A 19,592-nucleotide genomic window follows, 5' to 3' on the forward strand; every position below is an offset into this window, starting at 1 on the left:
CTCCAATTGCTTAAGCAGTACACTCTTTAGATAGGTGCAGGGATACTGTGTTGCTAAGCACCAGGCAATGACTGGGTTGCACATTTCTGGTTTCTGTTGTGGTGCCACACGGCACCAGGCAGGGACAGTGAATTCTGTGGTCGTGCGGCAGATGGCATGAGAGCTATTGGTGTTTTGCATCTGTGGAGACTTTCTACTGCTTACTGGTTAGGTGATGCATGAAACTACACAGCCTGTGATTATTTATATTTCATCCATAACTGCACATCTTATTATTATCCATGGTGGGTAATAAGCACCCACTGTGAGGCTGCAAGGGGTGTGGTCCAGCTGAGGCTGTGGCTAACATCCAAGAGGAGAGAGTAGCACAGCCTGGGGGGTGGGGGGCACGGTTCATGTCCAAGCCCGGGCTCGGCTATAGGAGCGAAGTGTGGCTCTGGGGTGTGGCACTGGTGGGTTGACCTTTGGACAAGGCACACTGTTGTCTAACGCGTTTTCCACACTTGCTCCTTTGCCCAGATGGTATCTGCATCTTATCCCAACCACCAGCTGACCCAGTTTCCCCTCTCCCATCCAGAAAACAGATATGATATGCATGGTCAGATGTGAATTCAGAGTTCTGAAATGCGCTTAAACAATCGTCTTAGTGACGAAATTATAGCTATAACTAGAAACACCTATTGTCTCCCAGTTCCTGTGGGTTGAGAAACCAGGGGCAGATGACTTGGGTCCTCTGACTCAACATCTCTCCCAACACCTGGGCTGGAGTCACCCTGAAGCTCCCTAGGGGCGACCTGCCTCCAAGCACGCTCAGATGGCTGAGGCAAGACTCCGCTCTTCACAAGCTATTGGCCAGAAGCCTCCCTCAGGTCCCTGCCGTGTGGAGGGCTCACGACATGGCAGCTGGCTTCCCTCCCAGCAAGCAAGGGAAAAAGCAAAATGGCAAGAGAGAAGGAGCCTCAGTCTTTTTGTGACATCCCACTACTTTTGCCATATTACGTTCATTAGAAGTGAGTCTCGGCGCACCTGGGTGGCACAGTCGGTTAAGCATCCAACTCTCGATTCCTGCTCAGGTCACGATCTCATGGTTTGTGAGCTCGGGCCCTGCTCCAGGCTCGGCATTGACAGCGTGGGCCTGCTTGGCATCCTCTGTCTCCCTCTCACGCATGCGTGCACATTCACTCTCTCTTTCTCTCTCAAAATAAATTAATAAACATTAAAAAAAAAAAAAAGAAGTGAGTCTCTAGTTCAGTTTATGCTCAAGGGGAGGGGACTACACAGGACATATAGACAAGGAAGAGAGGATCACTGGGTGCCATCTAAGAAGCTGCCCACAATAACGACTCTCCTGTTTGACCATATTGGATTAGAATACCCCGATTCACGTTGCACAGCCACAGGCTATTAAGACAGAGATGATACCGGTGCGAGGCACTCGTGTAGGAAACAATGTTATTATATTGCTGCCAGTGTTCCACTCTTTCCTACCTAGAGTTCCACCAGCTTTCCTGCGCGTTTGGCCACCGGACTCAAAGAAATGCTCTTTGTCACCACCAGAATCACAGAATGACAGACTTAAAAAAAAAGAGTATCTGTCCTCACCTAGCCTGGCTCCTTCATTTCTCAGTGTGGAGCCAGACTGAGAGGAAGTAACTCACTCCCAGATGCACGGCCGGGTCCTGGCATAGCCGGGTCCATGTTAGGTTTCAGTGAACGTGGCCTTGGCTTTAGGGCAGGGCCATCGCACTGCCTCCTGCGGGAAGCTGGAGGCATGGATGGACAATTAGGACAGAAAATGAAATGAGAGACGGTAGCAGGGGAAGAGGAAAGGAGAGCGAGGGTTCTGAGGAAGAGAAGCAGGACTATGGAGGAGGAAATGGGAGGAAACGGGAAAGGCTGATCACATATTCACTGCTGGTACCACTGGGGGGCTCCATGGCTTTCTGATGTCGCTGCTTGGAGGCAGAGAAATTATGAAGCACCCACCAAAACAAACTTTGAGTGCACTGTCACTGAAAGGGGGGCAGAGAGCTGTGGTTAAGAGCGTGGACAGAATGCCCCGGCCGGAATCCCAGTGGTTTGTGACCTCTGCAGGTTACTTAACCTCCCATTTCCCCCAGAGCTGTTATCCTCTTCTGTCTTTGCTCGTTTCCTGAATAGTATGCACTCACTTAGCAAACACCTGATCAAACAATTGCTTTTCCAACTAGAATCTGCTGAGTACCTGCTGAGTCCCAGACTCTACTGTGCTATATAGGTTGACCCTTAAAATAACTCTGTGTATGAAGTATTGCTATTCTACCTGTCGAGATAAGGAAAAGTCAAGAAGCTGCCACTTGCTTGAGACTCCCTTCCAGAACCTCAGTACCTCTGCATTGCAGGCCGCCTGGATGGCATCGGGACCGACCTGGACCTCACTGGGACCACTTAGTGTCTACCTCGACCTGATGTTGCCTGCAGGCCTGAAGGAAAGGAACGGTCCCACGCAGAAGTTGGAATTGTTGTTTCAGGATGGTCCTTATGAGGTTGTCACACTAGAGGATACAGACAGTCCTGCTTCAGTGCCCACTGGGACAAACTGCTACACAAAACGAGGGCAAGAACTGGAGACGGCAGAGTGCCATCTTCCCACCTCATCCTTGCCCTGGAAAGGAGAACGTTGACAGTGGCTGGGGTGAAGGGGCACCCTTGGGGCAGGTGGGCACAAGGCAGAGGACACGTGGGAAACCCCAGGACTCTCAGCAATGACCGGGGTGAGGAGGGGGTTGATGGGTCTTGAAGTCCTTCACACGGGTGGGAATGAGGAGGTGGTGAGATTGGAGTATTGTGATTATCTGTGGGTCCATTTGTGTTGGGTAGGAAATAAGGTCACACAATAATAAATGACAAATTGTCCTCCAAGAAGGGACATTTTGTATAGTCAGACATGCAATCGTAACGATGCGACAGGTACTATTACAGCTAAACACATAGGGACTCAGGAAAGACTTCACGGAGGAAGTAACAACTGAGCAAGTCTGAGAGATGAACAAGTTTACCAGATGGAAAAAAAAAATGGAGGAATATTCTAGGTAAGAGGAGTCTCCCGTGCAAAGGCTTAGAATGAAAGCAATTCTTCTCACTGGAGGATGGAGACAGAAGTTAGAGCAGATCGTGAAGGAGCCTGCCAGGAGTTCTGGAATTTATTTTATAGGCAACAGAGAACCAGGCCAAACTTTGAAATAAGGGTATCATGAAAGCACATTCTTCTTCCTTCTTCTTCTTCTTCTTCTTCTTCTTCTTCTTCTTCTTCTCTTTGAAAGGTCATTCTGAAGGAAATTTGGACAATTCATTGAGAGGTGAGAGGTAGTGGGTAAAGATCAGGGCCAGAAGAGGGATGAAACTAAGCAAAGACCCCATAGTCAGCGATGAGAACACGGGTTCAGGAACTGTGGTTTCAGGAACAGGAGGTTCTGGGTGCCTGGAGCATATCAGGCGGTGGGAGGAGGAGAGGGTGGTATTAGCAGAAGAAAAAGAAGGCTGCTCCCCTGTGTGTGTGGGTGGGTTGAAGTGGCAAGTTCAAACTCAAGTTAGAGTAGAGCAGAGGAGTAGTCAGGGCCTGGAACATCGCCCTTGCGCCTTTTTTATTCCTGAATCCCTGCCCTAGTCTTGGGGCCCAGGAGAGGAGCCTCGGGGTGGAGAGAGGAGAGGAGGGGCTTCACAAATGTTTTCCTGAGTGACACTAGAGAAGGAAAAAAACTCCATTCTCCAGCTAAGCCTTAGTGAGAGTTCGAGAACGCAGTACATGGTCAACCGGTCAAGCCGTGTGATGCCTGGCAGTTGGGAGGGAAGCTCTCAGAGGTCCGGCTGCAGACCTGAGATGGCTGATGACCTTGAGTGCCAGGCTAAGAAATCCTGGACCCCATCTAGGGTATAGTGGAGAAGGGCCTCCCGAACATACTACACATTTAGAAAACCCTCTTTTTTTCTTTTTCCTTCCTTCCTTCCTTCCTTCCTTCCTTCCTTCCTTCCTTCCTTCCTTCCTTCCTCCCTCCCTCCCTCCCTCCCTCCCTCCCTTCCTTCCTTTTTTTCCTTGTAAATGGTTCTCCATAAAGCTTCCAAATCTGAAACTAAGCAAATGTGAACTAATCCTATTGCCTGGAACCAGAAGACCCAATTCCTACCGCGAATAAACAGCATCTACCTTACACTGAATGCTCGCTCCCCTTTCTGGGGGCTGTTTGGAAAGAACGGTTGCAAAAAAATAAATAAATAGAAGTAAACAAATAAAAATACCCCCCTCCCCAATTCACCAATCTCACCCATCCAACTGGTGAGTTTCGAAGAAATTCAATGCTTCCCAAGGAGAAAATGAAAAGGCCATAGACCTCAGACAGAAACCCACACCCATGAGAGCGGCATTTAAAGACCGTCCGTTTTCTGGAACGTCTCCTGTAGCCAAATCCCTGCCGCCCCTCCGTGCCCCCCCTCCCCCGACCCCGACAACCACCGCCACACACGCTTGGCGGGGTGAGGGCGCGGCATCCCAGGTGAGGGGGCCACCCGGTCCCCAAGGCGCCGGCGGCCTGAGCCCATTCGTCGCCGCCGCAGCCGCAGGGGAGGGAGGGGCCGGGCCAGCCGGGGAAGGGCGGGGGACGCCGGGGAGGCGAGCGCGGCGGGGGTAGGACGCTAAAGCGAGCGACCGGGAGGCAGAGCGCGGCGCGGGGCGGGCGCGCAGGGGCGGGAGCGGCGGGGGCGCGCGCCGACGCGGGGCCAGCCCTGCTTCGCCCGGGTCGCGGGCGGACGCGCGCCGCAGTCGGAGCCTCAGACGCGCGGCGCAGGGGACACCGCGGGGCCGCCGGAGGCCACAGCTCCGTCGGGAACGGAGAACGTCCGCGCTCCGGGGAGCCGGGCGGCCGCGCCGGGGCTGAGCGGTGGGCGCGGCGGAAGAACGTGAGTAGCTCCGTGCGCGTCCGGCGGTGACACTCGGTCCTGCTCCGGGGCGACGGCTGGAGCGGAGGAGGGCACCGGGGGGGCTGCTGTGTTGTCACTCGGACGCCGGCCCGGGGTTCAGCAGAGCGCCCTCCCGGCTGGCAGCGCCGCGCCGCTCTCTGCGGCGGGGCGAACCTGGTGGCCAACTCCCTTCCAACCCTCAGGCCTCGGACGCGCCCGCGGGCGCCTAGCGGGGTGGAGGGGGACGGGCTCCCGGGCGGGGACTCGCCGAAATGCGGCAGCCCTGGCTGGCTCGGGCGGGCCCTTCACCTCCTCCAGTCTGTGGACAACTTCTGCATCCGCGCCCCGCGCTTTCCGGGAAGCCCTGCCTGGGGTCCCTGGGTGGCCAGTTGGGCCTGGGGAGGCTGCTGGGGCCCGGCACGGCGGCTTCCCCGCCATGCACGCGGGGGGCGTAGGGTGTCACGCCACGGTGCCGGCGGGGCGTGGAGCGCAGGTGCCGGGCCGGCGCGCACCGGCGGGTGCGCGTCCGGGTCCCCGCGGACACATCTGGGCGTGGGCTTTGTTCGGCTGTGCTCACACCTGCGCCGATCGCCGGGCTCCAGGCCGAGCCGACCTCCACTCTCGCCGCCCCAGGGGAGAACTCGGGGAATCTGGGGGAAAGGGAGAGACCGCAAAGGCAGCAGGGTGGGGGCTTTCCGGGGGTTTGTTGGCCCTACAGGTGCGAGTCCTCGGGGTCCCGGCGCTCCGCCCAGCCTCCGGGGGCTGGGACTGTTGGGGCTGGCCCACCGGGGTTTGGAGCTGGCCCAGAAGAGCCCCTTCCCTGCCCGGGCTCCCGGTAGTGGGCTCTGGCAGCCGTTTGGCCCGGGATGCTGTGTTGAGCCGGGAGTGACTGCCGGCTCTGGAGCATCCATCTCGCCGCCAGCGCCATCTGCGCCGTGCGCCGCCCCCGGCCCCCTCCTGGCCGCGCGAGTGGGCGCCGCCGAGTGCTGGTCCCCGGCTGCTCGCCGGCTCGGGGGTTCCCGGCCCGCAACTCCCCGCGCCCAGAGGGGACCGGGGGTGCCGCGGTCGAGTGAGCCGGGGACTCGTCATCACTCCTGGAGCGGTGTACCCTGGGCAGCAGGCGCCGCCAGAGGGGTCCTCGGGCCCCGCGGGGCCGGTGAGCCGGCCGCTGGCCTTCCCTCCGGATCCCGTCCCCTGTCGTCCGCTCCGGGCCCTCGGCCGCATCCTCGGTCCCCCGCACGCTCGGGGGGCCGCCCTTGCGCAGCTGCCGACGCCGAGGGAGGGCGCCGAGCGGGGGCGTCTCCTTCCACCCAGCCTCTCTCTTGCTCTCCGCGGAGCTGTTTGTCCTAACAGGGAAATGTTCTTTTCCTTCTCGGTCCCGCATGGTTAACGCGCAGAGATGCAGGTCTGAGAGGCTGGGCCCTTCCTCGCCCGAGGCTCTTGCAGAGAAGTGATGGAGGCGAGTGTAATGGGGCAGGAGGCTTGCGTTCTGCACCAGGAGCTCCCCCTGGGGCTGTCAGCAACGCGGCAGCTACTGAAGGCAGACCTTTGGAGGCTGGGCTGCTTTGGTTTGGGACTGCTTGAAGCTAACCATGCCCTGTTATTAAAATATTGTAATAATAGCTGAAGAGTAAAGGAGACTTTCCGGAAGTACTGAAATGGATTTAGACCACTGGATACTTTCCACTTTAGTGGTAATGAGAGTCCACGTTGTTTTGAGAGCTTCAGATGTACCAGGCACTGTGCATGGTACACGTATCATCTTCTTTAATTTCCACAACATATGACTACCCTTTTCTTAAAATTAGGAGACGGAGACTTGAGAGGTCAGTTAACTTTCCCAAGGCCGCATAGCTAGGAAGCGGGGGAGGGGAGTGGGGGGCAGGAGCAAGGGTGAGTTTTGCCCCTACACTTTACCATCATCCCAGACTGTGAAAATGGGGACTTTTTGGAGGCTTACCGCATTAGTTTAGGGGAAGCCTAAAACCACCAAGTGATCAGGGACATTATAAGGCCATTCAGTTCTGACTCCCACAGACCTCACAGTAGCAGGCGCTACTGTAAATCAGCAGATTGTATTGTGGAATAGCCTTTTATTGCCTCGTATTGCCCTGGAATTCCTTTACATGTTCTTTTATTCCTGTTAGCTTTTAAGTGCCCTGCTGTTTGCCTAGCCAGTTACAGTCACCGGACTGTTCTTAGTGACGAGATGCTTCTATGATTACAGAGAGGCTGAGAGGTTCCTGCAACATTGCAATTTTTCAGAAAACTTTTTTCTTTTTTTAATTTTAAGAAAAGGCAAACATTTCCATTTGGCAAACGTTTTTAGTAGGCTCCCCAGTCCCGAATCTCCTTTGTACACTCCTTTGACTGCAGATTTACTCCTCAAATTGGATGTTGAATTTGAATAAGACCCTACTATGACATCTTAGGAAAATATCCGATATCCTGAGTATTTGACTGTGTGGTGCCTTTACAAAGATGCTGCATATTAACTCGTAGAAACAAGAATTTGACCTAAAGTGAGATCAGCTGTTCCTGGAATAGCCTTCAGCATGTTTGTAATTGTGAATTCATTGTGCATTCTTTAAAAATTTTTTTAATGTTTTTATTTATTTTTGAAGGAGAGAGAGAGAGAGAGGCAAAGCATGAATGGGGGAGGAGCAGAGAAAGAGGGAGACACAGAATCCGAAGCAGGATCCAGGGTCTGAGCTGTCAGCACAGAGCCCGATGTGGGGCTCGAACCCACAAACTGTGAGATCATGACCTGAGCCAAAGCCAGACGCTCAACCGACTGAGCCACCCAGGCGCCCCTCATTGTGCATTCTTAATCCTACTGACTCATGGTCTTCTTTCAGCCTGCTTTGTACTTTATTGCAGGAAAGTTGCAAAACATTTCACATCATCCAGGAATTTGAGAGCTGTAAGAGAATACTGTATCCAAATGTTTTGGTTTCTGAATGAGTACAATGGGGTGCTGAGAGGTCACCCAACCACCTAATGCCGGGTAGTGATGAGGTCTTTGGACTGAAGGCCAGTCTCCCCACATGGTATCATTTCATTATTGCAGCAGTGACGGTAAATGAAAAGCAAACTCATCTTTGGAAATGGTACTTCCTGTGAGGCTGATGTGACCACGACAAGGGTAGCTGGGGGTATAAGTGCTTCTGAAGCAGGAGAGGGTACTGTACCTGGGCTACAGAAAACTTCCTAAAGGATCATTTCGAATAACGTTTTCATGTAGGTGTAGTTTTCCTTGTACAACTGGCTGGATAGAAACAGAAATGGCAGATAATGTATTTGCATGTACGAAGGAGCTATTTAATGGAACCCCACAGGATGCTTTTCTGATGAAGAAATACTTTAAGTCATTCATTCATTCATTCATTCATTCATAAATATTTACTGAATGGATAGTCTAGTGTCCTAGACACTGCAGTTCCTGCCTTCAGAGATATTAATTAAGTTTCATTTTTATTTTGAGAGAGAGAGAGAGAGAGAGAGGGAGGGAGGGAGGGAGGGAGAGAAAGGGCACATGCATGGGCAAGGGGCTGAGAGAGGAGAGAGAGAGAATCCCAAGCAGACTCCATGCTGCTGTAGAGTCTGAAGCGGGACTCGATCCCACAAACTGAGATGAAATCAAGAGTTAGTGCTCAACTGACTGAGCCACCCAGGTGCCCCCAGGGAGATTAGTTCCAATGATAACATTAGAAGTATGGCTGCATACTTCTGCACACAGACTCTTTTTTCACATATCATAAATGTACAGCTTGATGAACTTGCTCAAACTGAACACACGGGTGTAACGAGTGCCCAAATCAAGGAATAGAACATTGTGAACATCTGAGAAAGTCCTCTTGTGGCTCCTACCAGTCATCGCTCGCTCCCTTAAGGGTAAGCACTGAGCCTTATCTGAAGGGTAAGCTGTTTCCCTGAGATTCTCACCAGGAAATCAGAAGGTCTTTGTTCTAGTCAGCTGGGGCTGCCATAACCAAATACCATAGACTGAGTGGTGTAAGGAACAGAACTTTGCTTTCTTCAAGTTCTGGAGTTGGGAATTCTGGGATCAGGGCACCAACATGGGCAGGCTCTAGTGAGGGCTGTTTCCCTGGCTTGCAGATGACCATCTTCCTGCTGTGTGCTCACACATGCTTTCCTCGGTGGATGTGCACTGAGATCTCTGTCTTCCTCTTCTTCTAAGGTCACTGATGCTATTGGATTAGGACCACATCCTTATTACCTCAGTGAACCTTAATTACCTCCCCAGAGCCTTATCTCCAAATACGGTCACATTGGGGGTTAGGTCTTTCACATACGAATTTTGGGGCTCACAGTCCAATCCATAGCAGTCCTGATTTGCTCGCCTCCATCAGCAGCCTGCGGAGTCTCATCCCCACTTCCAAAGACCAGTTTCCAGCTGACAAGTATGGTAGCTGAAAACAAGGTGAACTAGAATATAGAGTTTCTGTAGTCTTCTCTAGAAGTTTTATGTGTTTGCATCCAAATGCTGCTTTAGGTCAGCCCTGAACTGCTGAGGTGATTGGCGAAAAGGAAGTAATTTGAAAATGATTAAAAAATTATTAAATGCTTTTTAGGTGTGTTTTCCTTCCCCCGCTGAAGGAGCCCTGAACCTTTCTGCCAGGTGAGGACAGAGGACACCTGGGGATCTAGGGGCAAGAACAGAGTGGCTAACTTTATCCTTTGTCCGCCAAGGCAAATGAAAAGCCCCTTTAGTTTTGAAGAGTCTCTCTTACCATCAGGACTGAGGTTCCTAAGAATAGGAAAATGTGCCAGAACGAATTGACGAACGGTTCGTTTTTCCGCTTAAAATGTGAAGGAGGAGGCTACGTGAAGAAGCTACAAGAACAGCTCTACCTCCAATATCAGGTTGTCTTTAAATTGGGGATCGGGGCGCCTGGGTGGCTCAGTCGGTTAAGGGTCTGACTTCAGCTCAGCTCATGACCTCGCAGTCTGTAAGTTTGAGCCCCATGTCAGGCTCTGGGGTGACAGCTCAGAGCCTGGAGCTGCTTCAGATTCTGTGTCTCCCCCTCTCGGCCCCTCCCCCGCTTGTGCTTTGTCTCTCTCACTCTCAAAAATAAATACACATTAAAAAAAAAAAAGATTTAAATGGGGGAGCAAATGTCATGTGTTTATTGAAAATGTGATGGTTTCGCCAAGCCACTCTTTTATTGTGATAACAGCTCTAACCATTTTTAACTATGTAATTTAGTGGCATTAAGTACTTCAAGATGTTTCACAACCATCACCGCTGTCCATCTCCAGAACTTTTCTCACCTTCCCCAGCTATAACTCAATCCCCATGAAGCAATAACTACCCATTCCTCCTCCTCCCAGGCCCTGGCAAGGATCATTCTATTTTCTTGTCTGTGAATTTGACCGTCCTCAGTACCTCGTACGAGTGGGATCCTACAGTCTGTGTCCCTTTTGTGACTGGCTTATTTCACTTAGCATGATGTTTTCAAGGCTCCTCCACGTGTCAGAATTTCCTTCCATTTGAAAGCTGAATAATATTCCGTTGTATGTAATACCACGTGAAAAAAATTTTATTCGTCTGTCAATCGTTTTTTTAAAAAATTCATTCGTCTGTTGGGCTGTTTCCAGTTTGGGGCTATCGTGAAGAGTGCTGCTATGAACATGGGTGCACAAATACCTTTTTGAGTCATTGCTTTCAGTTCTTTTGGATATATGCCCAGAAGTGGGATTTCTGGATCGTAAGGTCAAGGCATTGTTTCAGTTTTTTGAGGAACCACCGTACTGTTTTCCACCGCAGATTTACCATTTACATTCCCACCAAGAGAGCACAGGGTTCCGGTTTCTCCATGTATTCACCAACCCTTATTTTCTGTTTCTTTAAATTTTTGTTTAATATTTATTTATTTCTGAGAGAGAGACAGAGACACACAGAGCATGAGCGGGAAGGGGCAGAGAGAGGGAGACACAGAATCTGAAGCAGGCTCCAGGCTCTGAGCTGTCAGCACAGAGCCCAACGTGGGGCTCGAACTTATGGACCACGAGATCATGACCTGTGCTGAAGTCCGACACTTAACCAACGGAGCCACCCAGGCGCCCCGATTTTCTGTTTTCTTGACAATAGCCATCCTAATGGGTGGAAAGAACTATAGCTGTTACTCTTTAAAGTTATAAATTAATATACTAATTAATTTATCAATATACTATTAATATACCAATTAATATACTAATATACTATGTGTCATGAACAAGGGTTTCACGACATTTTCTAACTTATTGTTTTAATTTTTTTAATAAGGAGATGCATGGTTTTTTTAAAATTTTTTTTGAAAGAGAGAGAGAGAGAGATAGGGTGCAAGTAGGGGCTCGAACCCACAAACTGTGAGATCATGACCTGAGCCAAAGTCAGATACCTAACCGACTGAGCCACCCAGGCGCCCCAGGAGATGTATGGTTTTTAACGAGTAAGGATTGACCCCGTACTTTGCATAGAGCATGAAATAGATGCTACGGAACACGTGTGTCATCGCCCAGGCTAAGCCAGCACTGGTGAAGGACATTCATGTTATTTTTTTTTAATGTTGAATTAGAGCATACGTGTCTGTAGCACAGCTGGGTGAAGTGGCCTTGCTCTGAGGCTAGATGAAATACTAGTATGATTTTATTTTACAGAGAAAAATAACATTCGCATTTAACCCAGATCAGGAGCAAATTCGCCTCATATCTGCAAACAGATAGGAATATCCTATTTAGGGATGTGCTGGACTTGTGAACTGTAGGTCTGCACTGGGCATTTCTCCCTACCATTGAATCTTCAAAGATGACAGTATAAACCCTCACTACCCAATTATCATTGCTTAGCTGAGCTAATAAAAAAGATGCGGTGTCAACTTAATTGACCTATTTTACTGGCCTACAAGATTGGAATTTCAAATTAGAAAAAGGTAGTTTTGAAAAGTCTGATGGAGGGCTTCCCGCAAGTAACTGAAAAGCTAGTGAATCTAAGAAATGCTGGTGGTAAAGGGAACAAATTTACAAAGGCTAGTGCTCGTCTGCTGCACATACTGTCCAAATGGCTTATTCAGTTCAGAAACAGGAGTGATGAATGCAGCTTGTCTTGTGAGCTCTCTGATCTGCTTCCACAATGCCGTGCCTTAAAAGCACTGTTGAACTCACACGAGAGTGGAAAAGGTAGTTATTATCAGACGAAAGGATCCTTTCTAAAATTCTTTTTTTAATTGACCTGTAATCAACATACAACATTTTATTAGTTTCATGTGTACAACATAGCGATTTGATGTTCGGAGACATCTGAAATCCTTATTAAGTGGTGATAGGGCTGGAAAGAATCGTTTGAACATTATCTATCTATCTATCTATCTATCTATCTATGCATCTATCTGTTCATGTGTATATTTAAATTTTATGATGTGTGTCACATATTGGTTCGAAACCCACTGTAACCACAAACACATATTCCCAAGGCAATCTGAGGGAATCCTGTAGGAGGTCTTCTACTGTGTAATATGCAATGAATTCGATTTATCTTTCTCAAGTGGGCTGAGAGCATTCAAAAAATTCAGTATATGTATTCAGTATGTAGTGATCTTTTCTCCAAATTTCAACTTTAAAGCAATTTCATGCCACTTTTAGATGACCTTGACATTTGAACGGCATGATTTACAAGCATACATTTTTGCCAAACACGACAAGCTCATGTTGAACGCCATTAGCAGATTCTCTCCAAGGGGAGGGGAAAGGAAAAAAAAGGACTAATCTCCCATTAATTATGCCGTAAGGTAGAAGCGGACTGTCGAAAAAGAGTTTCATCCTAGAGTTTTCTTGGGCCCTGAGGAAGGATGGCTTGCAAGCAAAAGCTGCTGCCTTCCAAAGCCTGTGCGGCCTTTTAGTCCCTCACCTCAATAGAGAGCTGAAGGGACAAAAGTGAACAAAAGAGGCCTGTTTTGCCTGCCCCACTTGCTGGGCTGTTGTCTTGGCCCTTTTCAGTGAAGGAAGAGGAGGGGGAGCCGGGTCAAAGTTGAAGAACAGTGAAAAGGAATTCAAGCTTCATGTCGAAATTTGAATTATAGCTTCAGTTTGAGTGCCGAGTAGATGAGTGTGAATTGAAATTTCTGAATCTGTGCAAGCTTAAGTGACAGATGGTGTTGGAACAAGGTCCGTAGGGGCTGGATGGCGTATCCACAAAAGTGGCATGCCCGAGCGAGGCACTCGGTAAACATCTAGTTAACCGACGAAAGTTTGAAAACTGTAGGAAGTGCAGTTCGGTGCCGTTCGCTGCATTAAGACATTGGCCTGTGTGAATCCGGGGAGGCCCCTGCGTCTGGCGTGCACTCGGATGCACTTGTCCCCCCTAATTGCATTGCAAATAGTCTTCTTTCCCCTGGAGTATCTACTGGAATAAATACAGAAATGCCCAGTCAGCTCCCCATGTAAAATCTCATTACAGGGTTTTGGTATTGACCACAGATTGTTTTGATACATGACAAGGTAGATAAGTCTGCCCTACATATTGGCGAAGCCGTGTTTTTTCCCACGTGAGTATATCTGGGAAGCGTGATTTCACCTTTCTGCTTCCGGTGGGGGTCCATCACGGTTCCACTTGCTACTGAAGTTTTTAATACGGCACATGGTACCCCATTCAGTTCGCTAGGCCAGCATCTGATTTAAAGCATTTCTGAAAGAGAAGTTGGCTGTGGGTATAGCCAGAATAATAAAACAGCTCCTGGCGAGGTCGAGCTTACTGAAATGTAAGCGAAATCAAAAATAATTTGGGATACTTTGAAATGCTTCCTGGCGTTCCATGAAACCATAATTGGAAAAATTTTGCTTTGGTATCTTTGACCATTCAGATGACTTGATGACATAGTTTTTTGTCCCGATGTTGGTAGCATGATGGGCAAAAGCCACTTTTTATGTCATTCAATACATTCAAATATTTCTGTTTTTAGAGAAAGAACATTGACATGGCAACAACATAAAAAATTAGTAGATATTCAGAGATAATTAAAACTGTAATTTAAACAAAAGCAAGTTCACTTCAGAATTGACTGTCTTAATTTATAGCATGTGTTGTAGTTTACATAAATTGTGATACATCATATGTCTCACAAATTGTAATAGCTGGAATACTTTATTTTTTAAACGTTTATTTATTTTGAGAGAGAGAGAGAAAGAGAGAGTGAGCAGGGGAGGGGCAGAGAGAGAGGGAGCCAAGCAGGCTCCATGGCCATCAGTGCAGAGCCCAATGCAGGGCTCGAACTTAAGAACCATGAGACCATGACCTGACCCAAAACCAAGAGCTCGACGCTTAACCGACTGAGCCACCCAGGCACCCCGGTATAGGGTTTTTAAAACTCCATGGCTATTTGTTTCTAGTAACAGTTACCCTGACGCCAATTTAGAGTGGAAGGTAAAATATATCAAGGGTTGATTGCTGTCCTAGGACCATAAAGGGACCCATTAAGCAGCAGGGAGTCGGTGAGTTCATGGTCGGTTTTGTTTGCTGGGACTGGGGCTGGAGGAGCAGAGATGAGCGAGGGTGAGAGGGATTCAGAGGGCGGGAAGGCTCAGGTGGGTAATGAGACATCCTGGAGAAGTGTCCTACAGCACAAGGTCCAAGAGAGATTATAAATAATGAGGAGAGAGGAAAGAGCCCCCCTGTAAAGGTAGTAACTTAAAATCTGAAAGAAAGAGAAAGGGATGAGGATAAAAATGTTTGCGGTGACGTCTTGACAAACGGAGAATAGTCTCCATTTCATAGCATCCAATAGGAAATACTTTAAAGAGATATTTTCTTGTGGTACTTCAGGTCATTGAAATCATTTGACATCATGAAATAGAAATAGCTTATAAATCACCCTGCAAAGATGAAATATGATAATACCCATGCACTGAAAAGAAATGCATTGAGAAGACCTTACTAAGAGTCAAAGCTAGTATTTTTTCAGAATAACAGGAAAATTCTTAGATCATCTCACCTCTGCAGCTATTTTGTGCTTTTATATACAGATGGCCCCAGCTTGAGAAAATTAGAGATATAAAAATGTGAACTTGCCAAACACATTTGGGATGATATTCATGTTAAACAGGATTCTTTGCTTTGCACAAGGCTTATATGAACTTGTAACTCAGCAAAGTTCATTTCAGGAGCAGCTTTTCGGGGATCTCAGAGTAGACAGATTATTCTGTCTCCTCAAAGAGCGTAGTGTAATTGACACCAAGTGAAACCCAATCAAATGTGTCTAAATACAAATCCGGAAAGAGGGGGACAGGTGGTAAATGAAGAAAAGTACCTTGCTTGTATGAAAATACTTGATATTTGCGGCAGATAACATTGAGAGACCAAGTCTCTTTTGGTAAAAGGAAGCAGAAAACAAAATACTCATCCAGGCAAGAAAGGCATTTTTGGCCTTGCTCATAATAGAATTCTGTAAGCTTTCCCCAGGTTCGTGACTGTGGAAATCCAGACCCCTTGTGTTCCATGAGGAGCCTGAGCTGTGTTTCCTGTTGTGCATGGTGGTGTGTCTGGAAGGGTCCCGACATTTGATGAATGAGTGAATGCAAGAATGAATGACAGAGTACACAAATATTGCAAAATGTCAAGAGGATTTTTTTTTGTCAGAGGGAATTGGGGAGTTTTGTCCTCGGACCTGGTTCGAAGATACAGACGCCGTCTAGACCACGGAAAATCAAACGTTCATAATTTCAGGCCTGGATTTTGTATGATTGTAATTTGCTTCCTGGTTCTAAATTAGGCAGTCGAGCAGGCAGGTGAAATCATTCAATCCAGAAGGGTACCATTTTTTAAATTGCCGCCGTGGAGCCCTAAGTGACATCTTTGTGACCCCGAAGAGTTGCTCTGTAATTTTCTACCTTGGCTCACGGCAGATGATTCCGGATTTGCACAGGCCTTTCCTTTCCCTTCAGAGTCTGAGGCTGGTGCTTGTCACCTCCCCCTGGAGGTCTCTGGGTGGCTGCACACTGATTGAGTGAAGCACTTTCTAAGATTGCTTTCTGCCACCTGAATGTGAAGAAATAAGCGGGGCACACAGGACAGAGATGAAAAGTGGTAAGGCCGGGGTGTGGACCAGACCAGAGAAGCACGCAGGCTGCGGCTTTGGAAGCCAACCTTCTCTCCTTTTGGGTTGGCCGCAGACTGCTCCTACCTGCCGAGTTCTCTATATTCCTGCATGTGCACTGACTTACAGCATGGTCTCCCCCAACCAGTTAGTGGATTGTACAGGGACTGGGTTCAAGGCAATGGGGCCATGTTTGAGAGACACGTAGGGAAAAATTGTATAGGTGTGAAATTCGTAATTAATTCAAGTTTGAGAAGTACCAGGCTACTCTGCAAAGACTAAGGAACCTCAGTGTCCTGTACGGCTTTGGAAACGAGGCTCGAGGACGTTTCCTTCTTCAGCTAGAAACTGACGATGAAACACAGACTTTGTCATCGTCCAACCCTACCGCACAAGAGGGTGTAACTATGGTGAATCAAGATAAAAACGAAAGTACTGACAGAAGGTTGGCATCAGTCCGTGTTCTCTTTAGGTAGAAGGCACCTGTCTCGTGTTCACCAGAGTATTCTGACAAGATCGCTTCAGAGATCTGTGTGTCTCTGACATCCTTAGCAATAACTCTGTCTGCTGGATTTTGAACAGACGTAAGGGTCTCACACTGCGATCTGAGAGATTGATACCCTTTCTAATGCACGGTGGGACTGTTTCCAAAAACCACAAACTACATTCTTAACCGTCAACAAACCATAATAACATATATGCGAAAATCAGACTGTGGCAATGCGATAAAAAAAGGGTGTAAGTTCAGTGAGTACTTTTTTCCAGTTGTATTCAGTAGTCTTTTGAAATCTGATTGTGTTTTATTTCAAGCCATGGCCTCTTCATAATTTTCAAGAGGACGATCAGTAATCTTTTGTGTCAGCCATGACTAACTAGCAACCCCACAAGTCAATAAAGCATGAAACCATTTTAATATATTAAATTCATCCAGCTCGCAGACAGCATATGCTTAGGGGCTCGATACAGAGAAACACACATCGTGATGCTTGCAAGCAGGCTTGGATATATACCATTGTTTGTATTTATTCTGTTCCCTTGTGCCCCAGAGGAGAGGTAGGTACTTAAAGATAGCAGCCACACAGGCGCTATGGAAAACAGTATGGAAGTTCCTCAAAAAATTAAGAATAAAACTGCCATTTGGTCCAGCAACCTCCTCTTTTCAGTCACACAGGTGCCATTTAGGGCTCCACCTTGCCAGTTTTAAAAAATGGCACTTTTCTGGATTGAATGATTTCACCTGCCTGCTCAAGTCCCTAATTTAAAACCAGGAAGCAGGGCGTCTGGGTGGCTCAGTCGGTTAGGTTAAGCATCTGACTCTTTTTTTTTTTTTTTTTTTAAAGCGTCTGACTCGATTTTGGCTCAGGTCATGATCTCAGGGTCGTTGACATTGAGCCCCTCATCCAGCTCTATGCTGAGTGTGGAGCCGGCTTAAGATTCTCTCTCTCTCTCTCTCTCTCTCTGCCCCTCCCCCACTCTCTCATTTTCTCTCTCTCTCTCTCTCTCCCCCTGCACTTCCATGTCCACTGCAGCATTATTCGCAGTAGCCAAGATATGGGGACAATCCAAGTGTCCATCAACAGATGAGCGGATAAAGAAGGTGTGGTATATTTATACAACGGAGTATTATTCAGCCATGAGAAAGAAGGAAATTTGTGACAACATGGAAGAACCCGGAGGGCATTATGCCAAGTGAAATAGGCCAGACAGAGAAAGACAAATACTTCATGGCATCACTTATATGTGAAATTTAAAATAAAGTCAGACTCCGAGAAACAGAGAGTAGAAGGTGGTTGCCCAGAGCTGGGGGTGGGGGAGGTAGGAAGAGGTTGGTAAAAGGGTGCAAATTTTCAGCAATTAGGTAAATAATGTCTGAGAATTCAATGCATAATAACATTGGTGACTATTGTTGATAACACTGTTTTGTATAATTAAAATTTGTTAAGACAGAACTTAAGTGTTCTCAACAATAACAACAACAACAACAAAAAGTGAGGTGACGGATGTGTTAAGTAGATAGGGGGATCCTTCCACAGTGTATATGTGTACCAGATATGTGTACTTAAATATCTTACACTTTCGTTTGTCAATTATACCTCAATAAAGCTAAAAAAAATAATAGTTACCTTTGACCTGAGTGTAGGTAGACACAGAGCTTTAGAAATGGGGGTATGTCATGGATTGAATTGTGTCACCAAATTCAGACGTTGAAGTCCTAACACAGGACCTAAGAGTTTGACCTTATATAGAGATAGGCTCTTTACAGCTAAAATGAGGTCATTGCAGTGGGCCGTAATTCAATATGCCTCGTGTCTTTATAAAAAGAGAAAAGTTGGACACAGGCACAGTGGGGGAACACCATGTGGAGATCAAGTAGAGATCTCCAAGCCAAGAAACTCCCAAGATGGCCAGCCAACCACCGGAAGCCGGGGGAGAGGCATGGAACAGATTCTCCCTCATGGCCCTCAGTAGGAACTAACTCTGCCGACACCTTGCCCTTGGACTTCTAGCCCCCAAACCTGTGAGATGATACAGTCCTGTTGTTTGAGCCACCCAGTCTGTGATGCTTTGTTATGGCAGCCGTAGAAAACCAATGCAATTAAAGGTCTTCCATTTGTTTCTAAGCCTGTCCCTTACAAAAAAAGGAAGGGTGAAAATAGAGCTCCCCACCACATCTCTATGTTTGGATGTCTGTGTCTCTGTCTATATATCAATATATTTATATCTATCAATGCCTACTTTGTGTACCAGAGAAGTATGTGTGTGTAAATCAGTTACTTACAAAGTCTCTGTACCTTGAATTAAAGCACAGAAATACTGGGAGTAGGTAGGGAGAGTATTTGTTTTATTAACTGGACAGATGTAGGAAGTTGGTAGTGTAAACAGTTGATTACTCTTTTTGATTGTAATCAAGTCGACTCCAACTTTGACGCCTTTCTCATGTGTAGATTGTCATCACTTGGGATCTTAACGGGGTGTATTTTGTTAAAGGCTCTGCTGCTCCTGGCAGATCAGAAGATGTCTTTTGACTTGGAAAATGATACGGTTGCTGATCTTTCCTGGTGCTGAGGGAAGTGAAAGCTTGGATGAGTGAAAAGCCTGACTAGTTGGTGTGGATGCGGGTTTAGTGGGACAGGGTGAAGGAGGGTACCGAAGGGGGGTTTGCAGCTATCATCAGGCAGCACCACTGCCTGTTCGGAGATGCAGGGTTGCCAAGTGCTTTTAATCAACTCAAATGTTGGTTTGAATTAATTGGAAACTCTAAAACCATTTTAGTTGGTCCTTAATGATGTCCGCCCACTTAGTGTGAGTTTCTGTTCAATTTCACTGGCGACAGCCTTGCCTGTCTTAGACCGTCAGCTCCTTCCAGGCAGTGTCCTATCAAGGTCACGTGTGGGGCGTTTAATGAGCCGTCACACCCAAAGAAGGGCCCGACTGTTGTAAATAAGAGCAAGGAGATGATTTGGTAGCACTTTTCTGACTCTGACTTTGCGTGACTCATTGATTCCATTTTAATGTATAAACCATTTTCCCGTTTGGGCTTTCCCCGGGTGATAATGTTCTTCCTTTGCT

At 47.7% G+C, this 19,592-nt stretch overlaps 1 protein-coding gene across 11 annotated transcripts in view; it reads left to right on the forward strand.

The window, feature by feature from the left end:
• Nucleotides 1–4,878: 4,878 nt before the first annotated feature.
• Nucleotides 4,879–19,592, forward strand: part of NRCAM (neuronal cell adhesion molecule) — a 258,429-nt gene continuing 243,715 nt past the window's right edge. For all 11 annotated transcript variants that reach the window (XM_030307737.1, XM_030307742.1, XM_032592377.1 and 8 more), the window contains exon 1: nt 4,879–4,932. The gene's annotated coding sequence lies outside the window, so the exon portion shown is untranslated. The remainder of the gene's footprint in view (nt 4,933–19,592) is intronic.

Source organism: Lynx canadensis, chromosome A2, assembly GCF_007474595.2.
Source record: "Lynx canadensis isolate LIC74 chromosome A2, mLynCan4.pri.v2, whole genome shotgun sequence".
NCBI lineage: Eukaryota > Metazoa > Chordata > Mammalia > Carnivora > Felidae > Lynx > Lynx canadensis.